The following is a 12,638-nucleotide window of genomic DNA, read 5'->3' on the forward strand; positions in this document are numbered from 1 at the left end:
GTGTAGCCTCTCTTTCTTCTTCAGTGACTCTACTTGTAAAATGTACAACTGAGAGCCAGGCACTGTTTTAGCTTCCTGGGGACCAGAGGAGAAGTTGGGGGTGAGTGGAGACAACCCAAGCGCCCCTCGATGGATGGATGGATAAACAAGTGGTCCACACAGACAACGGAACAGTACTCAGCCTTAAAAGGGAAGGACATTCCTGACACTGGCTCCATTAATGCTGAGGGAAATAAGCCTGTCTCTCTCTCTCTCGCTCTCTCTCTCACACACACACACACACACACACACACACACACACACACACAATACTGTATGATTCCACATAACAGGAGGTACATGGACTTGTCAAAACCATAGAAAAAGAAAGTAGAATGGTGGTTGCCAGGGGCGGGGGAGGGGGAGGGGAAGGGGGTTGTTCAACGGGCACAGCGTTTCACTTTTGCAAGATGTACACACTTGTGCGAACGTACTTTAATACCAGTGAACTGTATATGCTCAGAAATGGTCAGGATGGTACTTTCACTGTCTGTCACATGTGTTTCACCGCAATGTTTTCTTAAGTCAGGGTGTGAGGGTGGAGAGAAGGAAAATGAATGCTGTAGGATCCACAGAGAAAGGGCAGAGATTAAAAAAACGCAACCAAAACAAAGCAAGAAGACGGAGATGGAGAATTTCACCAACTTCCTTTCCTGCCCCGGGTTTCAGTTCCTGCTCAGGCCTGGCTGCGAGGCTCTCCCTTTCTTTATAATAAATCCCCATCCTGCGCATTTTAATTCTCCACACCCTTGGAAGTTCAGAATGCATATGAGCAGATTAAAGGCTCTGGGAAGTCCTTCAGGAAAGCGGCCAGTGGATTCTGTTCCACAAGGCACTTCTTAAACGTTTGTCTTGGGCAACAGAAACCTTATCTCGCAGAATAACCAGTTCCATCTTGGGGAACACACGTTGAGAAAACAGCTGTAGCTGGCGGGGGCCCTGGAAGCAGGAAGCGCAGAGATCTGATCCGGGGCTCGGCAGGACCCCCGGGAGCCCAGGCCCAGAGTGGCTGGCAGGAGTAGGCTGGAAGACGGGCCTGAGAGGGGAGCAGAAAGGAAAAAGAGCCCGATGAGCCTCTGGGCCTGTTATTCCGGCACCCCAGCCAGAAATCAGGAGACCTGGGTCTCTGGCCTGGTTCTGCCACGCACTGTGTGACCTGAGCAAGTCTCCCAGAGTTCTAGAAGGGCAATTCTAGATCAGACTCCATACCAATGACACAAAGTCTGTATTTGCATTAAACCAGCTCCATACGCTTCCGGAAAGGCCAGAATGGAGCGAGGGGTCAAGCTCCTTGCCCCAACTACCCCCCTAATAAGACAAATCAGGACGAGCCTGCCTTGTTGGCCTGTTCTCTTCTTGAGAGGAGGCAGGTGGAGAGAGAGCGGAAAATGTGTGCTCTGCCCCAGGTGAGCTCACAGGATCATATGACAGGAGCTGCAGGGGCCCTGGGCAGAGGGCACACGGAGCTCAGCACCTGCCTTTTCAGACAGGAAACTGGCACCCAGCAAGAAAAGCAAAGGGGGCAAGCTGGGCCTGGCAGGGAGACCTCTGCCCTCCCTGGGTCTCCTGCAGAGGATGGCCCAACCCGAGGACCTGTAGCATCCCTCGGCCACTGTCCTCCCACCTGCCCCGGATTCCGAGTCCTCCTTTCTCGGTATTTCTCAACAATAAGGAACAAGTGGGGGGCCCCTGGGGGGCTCAGGCGGTAGAGCATGTGACTCTTGATCTCAGGATCCTGGGTTCAAGACCCACACTGGGCGCAGAGCTTACTTTAACAAGAAGGAAGGAAGGAAGGAAGGAAGGAAGGAAGGAAGGAAGGAAGGAAGGAAGGAAGGAAGGAAGGAAGGAAAGAAAGAGAAAGGAAGAAAGAAAGAAAGAAAGAAAGAAAGAAAGAAAGAAAGAAAGAAAATAAAAAAACGCCCGCATCGAAAAACATGCACTTTCAGGATCAGTAGAAGATAATGCGAAATCTACCCATTCATCCATTCAAAAGCGTCTGCCAAGCTCCTACTCTGAGGCAGGTGCAGAGACACCGCAGCAACGGGCATGTGAGGGGCTCCCAAGTTCATGGTGTGAACATCACAGCACAACGGGTGGGCACAATGCCCAGACCAGGGCTGCGCCCCAAAAGGCTACGCAGGGGTCTCTGTTCCAGACTTTTCCCAGAGGAAGGAAATTCAGTTCAGGCACCCACTGAATGCCAGGAAAATGCCAAATAGTAATAGCGTCTGCCACCCGGTGTCTGTTGCAGAATCAGCAATCAAACCCGTAAATTTAACTCTATCCCACGCGCCAACTGTTCCCAAGTCGCATGGACAGTCACTAAGTAGAAGCACAGGGAAATGCCTAGGCCAGACTGCAGGTCCCAACCGCAGCCCCCTCCCTATCTTCCAAGCCGCACAGCCAGCCTGCCACAGGTGCAAGGCCTCACCCTCCGGCCCAAGGCCCAAATCTCTCCCACTGGCACCCCCTGCCCATCTATGGCACTGTGTACCCCCTGCACTGGGGCCCGCTGATGCCACTCCAGCTTCCCGTCCACAACCACACAGGGCAGAGAGTGTCAGGCCAGGAGCCTCTTCCCATGCAGGCACACAGATCCCCGCGGGCAGCCCGGAGAGAGAGGCCTTTCTGGCACAGTGCTTTGTCGGGAAAGAACTGCCTTCCGGAATGAAGCCACGGACCTCATCAAGGGCCTAGAGAGTCCTATCCTCACCTGCCAGAATCCTTAGGAGGCACGCACAACAGAGAAGAAACCCAAACCACATCAAGGAGAATCATGCACACACAGTAAAACCTTCAGCACTCGAGTGCAAGACTGCCGGTGTTCCGACTCAGAATCTGGGTCCCAACTCGGAATGTCGTCCTTCCATGTTTGACACAGAAGGCGGATGATTGTGCCCCGGCCCTTTGAAAAACACTGTCGAAATCGTAACAAAAATGAGACATGACGATGGCCCTCAGTACCATTCCCACGCACACACTAACCAGGAACAGAGCACTGCGGGAAATGCTTCGCAGAGAACCATGCTGTTTGTGACAAGCAGAGGCACATCGACGTTTATTCTCCAGTTCAAGATTCCAAATCATGTCTTTTTAAATCTCCCAAACTGGCAAAGGTGTCCACATGAAGAGAATATACCTTGTCTCTCTCTTTTGTTAATCAAAAGGAAAGCTTGATCCTCTTAAAAAGTTTTTTAACGTTTTTCATTTTTGAGAGAGAGAAAGAGACAGGGCATGAGCAGGGGAGGGGCAGACAGAGAGAGGGAGACACAGCATCTGAACCAGGTTCCAGGTTCTGAGCCGTCAGCACACAGCCCCACGCGGGGCTCGAACCCACGGACCACGGGATCATGACCTGAGCCGAAGCCGGATGCCCAACCGACTGAGCCACCCAGGCGTCTGTCCCCTTGATCTTCTTCAAGTTTAGGAACCAGCAGGAGAAAAATGACTCCTTCAAAGAAGTCCTTGCCTCCCTCTCCCTTCCCCCCAGATAAAAGGGGGGAAGGAGAAAGAAGCATGTGGTGGTGTGGTGATGGGGAGTTCCAGGCACATACATTCTGAAAGCCCCTGGTGAGAACCAGCATTTTAGAGCAAAAAAAAGGGCTAGTTCATTGTGCCATCGGTCAGAAGAGCGGTACCAAGACGAGGCGGAGAGATGAGAGTGGGTAGGAACACGCGTCTGCATCCATTTCCCTGCCCCCCCATGGGAAGGTCCAGACTCCCCTCAGCTCCAGGCCACCCAGATGCTCAGGGGAGGTGGGGAGGGAGCAGGCAGGCGCCCTCTCTCTCTCTCTCTCTCTCTCTCTCTCTCACACACACACACACACACACACACACACACACACACACGAGACAACAAAACAGCGAGGCGGCTGCTCTGCCTTTTGGCTTACGCCCCACAGGAGGCCCGTTTTCAGAAGAGCCACACGCCAACGTTCCTGGTTACCTGCTGCCTCTAAAGTGCGGAGCCTGGCCTGCGGAGCGTTTGAGACATCTCTCATTCATACTCGCCAGACGAAATCCTGAAACCTTCAGGGCCCATGAGGGGTGTGCTTCGGGGTCACTGCTGTTTCTAGGGATAAAATGACTCAGTATTCAGTAGAAAATACAAATTCCACCAAGACCACCAAAACCAAGTTCCTTGGCCTTCCAGGGAAGGAGCCCCAGCACTTCTCCTGAGAACAGGCCACAGTGTGAGGAGTCAGACCCCAGAGCACATCCAACTCAGAAAGGGTAGCCCAAGAGGGGCCATGGGACCTGTACCTAGAGAGAAGAACGGTACCTCAACTGCTAAAAAAAAAATGGAGCTGTCTTTACGATCCCTTCTATCACGATTTGACTTTTTGACTTCGTGCATGTGCTACTTTGAAAAATAAAAGGCGAACAGGGCAGGGAGAGGAAGTGAACAATTCTGCCAAGGGGGACGCGACTGTGCGAGTGGCTCTGGGAAACGGGAAGGTACGGCCCAAGGCTATGTTCAAGGGTAAATGCAGAGGTAAGGTGCAGGAAGAGAGGTCGCTCTGGACTCAGGAGAGTGGCTGGGTGCTAGACAATCAATAAACGTTTGCTGAGAGAAAGGCAGGTTGGGGCTGGACGATGGGAACGGCTTGCTCAGGAGCTTGGAATTGACTTTACAGTCAAGTGTTTTCCACGGTTACGTATTGCGCGTGGCGGCAGCTACGGAGAGGCACGCAGTAAGCAGTACAGACGGGGTCTCTCGCAGCCGGAGCAGGGATCAGGCCCAGGCAACGGAAGCCCTCCCTACCAGGTCTCATCACAGGCTGGCCTCTCTCCGCTCTCTCCAAAGCCACGGCCACAGGCAAGGCCACCACAAGGCCACCTCACACCCACTGGCAGCAGCGCACCGCATTCCCACATCCCTTCATCCTAGGAGCTGACCCTGGTCACTCCTGCCCTTCTCTAGAAAACTCTCCAGCAGATGGAGGCAGGGATGAGAGAATCCATGCCTGGCTCAGACCCAATATACCCAGGAAATACTCAAAACATCCAGTTTGCGGCCAGCCCGAAGGATTAAATTATTTCTGCCCTACACGTGGGAAAATTCCCAAGATTCCAGGTAACAGGGCTCGGAGTTCACGGACGGGATTGGTGACCCTAGCAAGATGAGCAGGGGCCCAGGGTCCGGCGTTCTAGTCCTACGCCTGATATTAAGGACTACGGTGGCCTTCAACAAGTCAGCTGGCTTCTCTGAGCCCCCAAGCCTCTATTCACAAGATAATTATAGTAATAAAAGTCATAGCAGCAACTATCTCCGTTTTACAAACAAGGAAACTGAGGCACAGAGGGGATAAGCAACTTGCTCCAAGGTCACAGAGTACACACAGGAATGGAAGCCAGGCAGATTGGCTCCAAAGCCATGCTCTGAACCAGGAGGCCACACGACCTCTCCCTGGGGGGTGGACAGTAGGGATCACAGGTGATTTCTAACTACCTTCCTGTCTCTGATGTGCTCTGTTTCTCCTGTCATGCTAAGTCATAAATGTATACTAGTCCTTATGTGTCCGACCTCTTTGAAGAGGGAATAGTACCCTGACTATGTCAAAGTCACCTAAATCCTCACTGCCTAAGACCGCGATGCTCCTGAGGGATCTGTGTCCAGCCTGCCAGCTTACAGACAGTCACAAGCCCAATCACATGGAGCTCACATAGCTTCCCTGTTTCCCATCGCTGGCCATCAGCCTGGCCGCTGATTCCAAGGGGAACAGGGTAAGAGGGGCTCGTTCGAAACGAACCTGTTGTCACTCAAAAAGAGCTTGAACCATTTGCCCGCCCAGGTTGTGGCCAGGAGGGGCATCTGGATGGATGAAAGCCTGGCGCTCTCTCAGTATTCAAAGGCTAAGACTGAATATTCCAAAGTTCAGGCCGCTTTCAGGGAAGAATTTAATTCACTGCTATTCCCTGGCCTCCCCGGGGCCTCCCTGACTCAGCAGCCTTGTCTATGTCATTGGCTTATAAACACCCCACCTACAAGTAAGGACAAGATGTCAGAGGCAGAACTGAAGGAACGCCTCATTCTCAAAAGTGTTTTATTTTCCTCGTATAGAGGTAAACTCGCTGAAGCACCCTAACGCCACATCAAAGAACAAATTGAATGCAAGAATCCACATGGAAGTACCCTAGAAGAACACAAAGCCACCCCATGGCACCAGGACGACCTGGGTACAGACGAACAGGATGCGGCCACTGATTCTCCACACGACCGTTCTGGTCCCTGCTCGCTCCTTCAGCCCTGGACGCTCTGCCATTGTGGCCTTGCGCGGTGGGGCTCCCTGTGGGCTTTTGTTTGATTTCAGAGTTCTGCCACCCACCTATCCCCCAGCCTCCACTTAGTTTTCCCTAATTAGGAAACAGTTATGGGATTTGCCCAAGCTCCCAGAGCTGGTCACCACTGTGCCAGGACTGGCCAACACTCCCAGACCCAGCCCTGCAACCACACTTTGCTGAAGATTCCAACTGTGGAAATCTCAAAAATACCTTGTTCACCCACCCGCCGGCCTGATGCTCGGATAGTCTCTTGGGGTGCGGAGTTCATCCATTCAATCAACAATGACATTTTGGGCTTCTACTCTAGGCCTGACTGACTCTATGATTAGCGCCCGAAGACACAAAGATGTCCCTTGTCCCTGACCACCTCACAATCAAAGTCCTATTCTATTTTTCAGCTGTATGCACTTCGAGGAAGTTACTCAACTTCTCTGAACTTCGGTTCCCTCATCTGTGAAAACCCCGACGTCACGTGCTTCCTGCAATGGATACATGAGAAAACTTTTCAGCGCACAGATCACCTAGCACAGTACAGGAGGTGCTCCACAAATGTTTATCATCTTAGTCATTATTTTTATAAGGGCTCCAGCACATTCCTTAACCACCACCTATGTTAACACAAATGGCTTTGAAATCTTAATAAGAACCACCACCAAAAACTGACCTAATCTTGCCAAGAAGGTGTGAGGCTTTTCCTTCCTCCTGCTTGCTGACAAATGGCTGTTTGGCACGAAGGATCTCACTGCAGGTCTGAACTGAACATCAGATGACAGAGTAGGATAGGCTATAAACCACTCACACAACAGACCCCAGGGTCCCAGAAGGAAGCTGCCAGCCACAGGGCACAGGCGTTGAGGACACCAGGCCACAGTGCCTACGACCACACAAGGTACGGACAGGAGTGAAACCTAACCCCCAGCCCCTCTGATCAGAAAGAGGCTGGGTGGGGGTGCCTGGGTGGCTCAGTCAGTTAAGCATCTGACTCCTCATTTCCGCTCAGGTCATGATCTCACAGGCTTATGAGTTCGAGCCCCACATCAGGCTCTGTACTGGCAACATGCAGCCTGCTTGGAATTCTCTCTCTCTCTCTCTCTCTCTCTCTCTCTTTCAAAGTAAATAAAATGAATAAGCTGAAGGAAAGAAAGAGAAAGAAAGAAAGAGAGAAAGAAAGAAAGAAAGAAAGAAAGAAAGAAAGAAAGAAAGAAAGAAAGAAAGAAAGAAAGAAAGAAAGAGGCTGAAAAAGCAAGGGGCCTACCCATTCCCACTGGCATCCAGGCCCACAAGGCCAGCACCGCAGACTCGAGGGCCCCGCCTGGGTCTAAACCTCATTCTGCTGCTTCCTCCTCATACCTTTGCACCTTTGGCAAATTATTTCATTTCTCTGAGCCTGTTTCCTTATCTGTGAATGGGAGATCATAATAGCACCTATGTCTAACGTCTCTGTGAGGATTAAAGGAAGTAACGAATGAATGAAAAGCCCTTTGCCTGGGGTCTGGCATACAGCTGCTACTGCTCTCATTCATGTCTGGGTTTTTGGATGTTTTTTTTGTTTGGGTTTTGTTTTGTTTTGTTTTGTTTTGTTTTTGGAGAAACAGCAAATTCCTAGGAAGATCTAACTTCTATTCTAATTCCTTCTTAAAATTCTCATTCCCTTGGAGCAGGGTGCCCTCAAGATCAGCCCTGGTCGGGAGCAACCCCCCGCCCCCCACAATGACTGCACACTGAGACTAGATTACCTGAGTCATCATCTGGACAGCCCGAGCAGCTTACAGTTCTGCTGCCCTCTTAACTGAAGAGAAACTGAGGCCCGGAAAAGCCAGGGGACTTGCCCACAGCACGCACAAGGGACTCTGTCCCTCCCACCCCACTTCCACATTCACCTTTCTTGGCTCTCGGTTTCTAGACTGGACCCAGCTGCTTACATTAATCCTGATTATGTAACAAAGGGAACCTGGGCAGCCTGAAAGGGAGAGGGGAAATCACCAGTGTCAGTTTACAGAGGCGCCAAGGGTCCAAGATGGCAGTGCCTTGGGAGGCTCGCTCACCTGGCCTGGTTATTCAGAAGCAAGGGCGGTTCTGGAGACCTTTAACCAGTGTGAAAGTCTGGGCTGGGCTGAGCAGGAGCCTTAAGTCCCAAGGTTCCCTGACACTGCTGGCTGCAGCCCATTTCCTGGAGGTCACCACTGTGGAAAGGGCCCTCCTGTGCTCAAGGACTTGCTCTTCTCTGAACTGCAGGGAAACAGCCAGATGGGGCCAAGGAACCACAGAACCCTCTGTGGGCTCTGCCCCCTCTCCTGTGGTCCACCATCACCCTGCAGGACTTGGGCCCCCACCGTGGGCATGGGCAGGTGCTCAGGTCCCCCGGATTCTGGAGGATACATCCACGTGGTGCTACAGGGCATAGATGTCTCCACCGAGGATATCTCACTTTCCTAAACAGGGGCAATCCTCCCAAACCGTGCATTTAAATGTGAGCATGAAGGGACAGAGCCCTGTTCCAAGACTCAGAAGACCTAGGCTCCTGCCCAGCCCTGCCCTCAAATCCCTGAGGAACTGGGAGCAATCTAGCTAACTGGGTATCAAAACAGGTTTCCACCAGAAGGTAAACACCAGAAAGGGTGAGAAATTTCCTCTGTTTTGTTCACGGATCTATTACAATTGCAAATTATCTGTCAAACGGATAAACAGGAGTTAATAGTGATGTCTCTAAGGATGTCCTTTTTGGCTCACATAGTCTAAATCTACGAAACTGGAAAAGAATCCTTTGAAAAACAAACGTGTGCGGTGTGTTTTACTTGCAGGGAGATAAATCTATATATCTACCTTACTGGCCATCAGGCCTACTTGCAGTGTTAAAACGTTTACCTGTATTTGAAAGAAAGGAAAGAAGGAAGGAAGGAAGGAAGGAAGGAAGGAAGGAAGGAAGGAGAAAGAGAAAAAGGAAAGAAAGAAAGAAAGAAAGAAAGAAAGAAAGAAAGAAAGAGAAAAAAAAAGAGAAAAAGGAAAGAAAGAAAAAGAAAGAAAGAAAAAAAGAAAGAAAAAAAGAAAGAGAAAAAGGAAAGAAAGAAAGAAAAAAGAAAGAAAAAGGAAAGAGAGAAAGGAAGAGAAAGAAAGAAAGAAAGAAGAGAAAAAGGAAAGAAAGAAAGAAAGAAAGAAAGAAAGAAAGAAAGAAAAAGAAAGCAAAAGGAAAGAGAAAGAAAGAAAGAAAGAAAAAAGAAAGAGAAAAAGGAAAGAAAGAAAGAAAGAAAGAGAAAGAAAAAGGAAAGAGAAAAAAAGAAAGAATGAAAGAAAAAAGAGAAAAAGGAAAGAAAGAAAAAGAAAGAAAGAAAGAAAGAAAATGAAAAAGGAAAGGAAAGGAAAGGAAAGGAAAGGAGAAAGAAAGAAAGAAAGAAAGAAAGAAAGAAAGAAAGAAAGAAAGAAAGAAAGAAAGAAAGAAAGAAGAAAGGGAGGGAGGAAAGGGAAGGAAAAGAAACCAAAAAATGAAATGAAACGCAAGAGAAATTGCAAGCCTTGTGTACTGCGGGTAGGAATGTAAAATGGTGCAGCCCCTATGGAAACAGTACAGTGGTTTCCAAAAAAAAAAAAAAAAAATTAAAAATAGAATTACCATATGATCCAGCAATCCCACTTCTGGTTTATAACAAAAAAAAATTTAAAGCAGAGTCCCAAAGACATATTTGCACACCCGTGTGCATAGCAACATTATTCGTAACAGCCAACAGGTAGAAGCCAACCAAACGTCCATCTGTGGGTGAACAGCTGAACAAAATGTGGTATCTTGTACAACACTATCATTCAGCCTTACAAAGGAAGGAACTTCTCACGCATGCTACAACATGGATGAACCTTAAGGACACTATGAGACAAGCCAGTCACAAAAAGACAAATACTGTATGATTTCACTTACACGAGGCACCTAGAATAGCCAAATCCAGAGACAGAAAGTGGGATGGGGGCTGTGAAGGGCTGCGGTGGGGTGGGGAATGGGGAGTGGCTGTTTCAAGGGGACAGTTTTACTCTGAGAAGATGAAAACGGTTCTGGAGATTGGTTGCACAACAGTGTGAACGGATTCGACATTGCTGAACGACACACTTAAGGGCATTAGGATGGTATTAGACACCTGAAACTAGCATAACACTGTATGGTAACGTCACGAATTAAAATTTAAAACTTCATGAAAATGAAAAGGAAGAAAAAAACTGTTAAGATGTAAATTTCAGGGGCGCCTGGGTGGCTCGGTCGGTTGAGCGTCCGACTTCGGCTCAGGTCATGATCTCACAGTCCGTGAGTTCGAGCCCCGCGTCGGGCTGTGTGCTGACAGCTCAGAGCCTGGAGCCTGTTTCGGATTCTGTGTCTCCCTCTCTCTCTGCCCCTCCCCTGTTCATGCTCTGTCTCTCTCTGTCTCAAAAATAAATAAACGTTAAAAAAAAAAAAGATGTAAATTTCACGTTATACGTATTTAACACAACCTTTTTAAAATCCTCAATCTAATCAATAGCTCATTCCACATGCTGTTCACAGTCTGAGATCCTGTCACAATCACGTAATCCTCTAACACCTTTAACCTTCCTCTAACCCCTGAAATAGCGTTTTTTGGTTTGTTTGCTTGCTTGCATGTTTTTGCCAAAGGCAACCAGGGGTCTCAAAGGCACAGCGTGATCCCCTAGACACAGTAATACTTCCGGCTCCAGAGCCCGCCTTGGAAGGAAGCACCCGGAAGGTGAGCCCGGGGACTCCTGGACAGAAGGCAGAAATGGTTAAGATGTAGAATCTGAATCTCCATCCCTTCCCATAGGTGGTCCCCAGCCTCAAGGATGCAGTGGTTCCCTGTTACACTGGCCCATGCCCACCTCAAAAGATAGTATCCCAGGAATCAGTACCCCAACTGCTCAGGCCAAAAACCAGCCAAGTGTTTGTATGTTACGGACCGGGTGACGACACCGATGGCAGGCCATCAGAGCCGGGGAGTGCAGGGGACCCCCTGAGCGCCGTGGGTGACGGCTCTCCTGGAATCCACTCCCGCAGGCCCAGGGAGCCGGGCACCTTGAAGCCCTGCATACAGTTCTCACGTCAAGTGTGGTCCTGTCAGCTTCTGCAACAGCAGCTTCCACACCCTTCACAGAGGCCACACCTTCTAAAGCGTGCCCCACTATTAGCCTATTAGCCACAGGAAGAAAAGACTTTTCCAAGCAGCCCTGTCGCCAGCCTTCTCTTGCTCATTTCTCTACTTATAATTACATCAGGTGATGTGTCTGCATGCCTGTCTTCCGTTAACGTCTGAGGGCATGAAGGAGGGGACAGCCTCATGGCATTTGTGATCTCAAGGCCCTGGCAGCGTGCTTTATGCAACAGACAATCAATACGCGATTGTCGAGAACTCAGAGGTGCACAAAATTTTACCCGCAGGCACATACAAAGTAGGCACTTGAAACCCCGCCGACAGCTGTCTCCGGGCTGTGTCCTGCTATCCACGTGCTGTGTCCTGCAGCACGATGCACACCATCATCTTCTGGGGCCTGCCACATAGAGGGGCAGCCCCATCAGAGCCGAGCTCCAGAGCGTATCCTCGGCATACGCTAGAGGTCTCAGCAGGGCTTCAGGGGAAACTTCCCAGATGTTACTGAAAGCCAGATTTCCCACAAATGCTAAGATCAAATTATCTCCATAATGCTGGCTGATTTACAGGTGGGTCGGGTCAGGTCACAGCCGGAGACGATGGTCTCCTGTGCTCTTCACACACCTTGCACACCAGCCAATAACAGAGAAAGAAAACCAAACACCAGAAATACCAGGCTTGAAGTTCTAAGCGTCTCAGGGGAAAGACACCGAAGGAAACATCCTGAAGATTCACATTCCAGCCTCTGGAACCCACTCACATGCACAAATGTCTGCATGTACAAACTGTTTCATAAGCTTTTGGGGGAGTCATATTTAAGTTTTACTGGATGCCGAAGGGAAGGGCAGGAACCTACAATCATGGGTGAGCTTTCATGCCGACTAAACCCTCAACCTGGAAAAGAGAACTTGGGTGTACGATTTAAACTGAAGCCATCTTAGGGCGCCTGGGTGGCTCAGTCGGTTAAGCGTCCGACTTCGGCTCAGGTCATGATCTCACGGTTCGTGGGTTCGAGCCCCGTGTCAGGCTCTGTGCTTAGAGCACGGAGCCTGGAGCCTCTTTCGGGTGTCTCCCTTTCTCTCTACCCCTCCCCCACTCGCAATCTGTCTCTCTCTCTCTCTCTCTCAAAAATAAACAAACATTAAAAAAAAATGAAAAAAATATAAGCCGAAGCCATCTGATGAGAAGGGTTTCCAG

General features: G+C 49.7%; 1 protein-coding gene across 6 annotated transcripts in view; it reads right to left on the reverse strand.

The window, feature by feature from the left end:
- Window positions 1-12,638, reverse strand: part of SLC25A37 (solute carrier family 25 member 37) — a 40,218-nt gene that overhangs the window by 10,469 nt on the left and 17,111 nt on the right. For 2 of the 6 annotated variants that reach the window (XM_045055380.1, XM_019828423.3), the window contains one exon: window positions 3,986-4,111. The exons of the other annotated variants lie outside the window; for them this stretch is intronic. The gene's annotated coding sequence lies outside the window, so the exon portion shown is untranslated. The remainder of the gene's footprint in view (window positions 1-3,985; window positions 4,112-12,638) is intronic. 6 annotated transcript variants of the gene reach the window in all.

This window comes from Felis catus, chromosome B1 (genome assembly GCF_018350175.1).
Source record: "Felis catus isolate Fca126 chromosome B1, F.catus_Fca126_mat1.0, whole genome shotgun sequence".
NCBI classification, from domain to species: Eukaryota; Metazoa; Chordata; class Mammalia; order Carnivora; family Felidae; genus Felis; species Felis catus.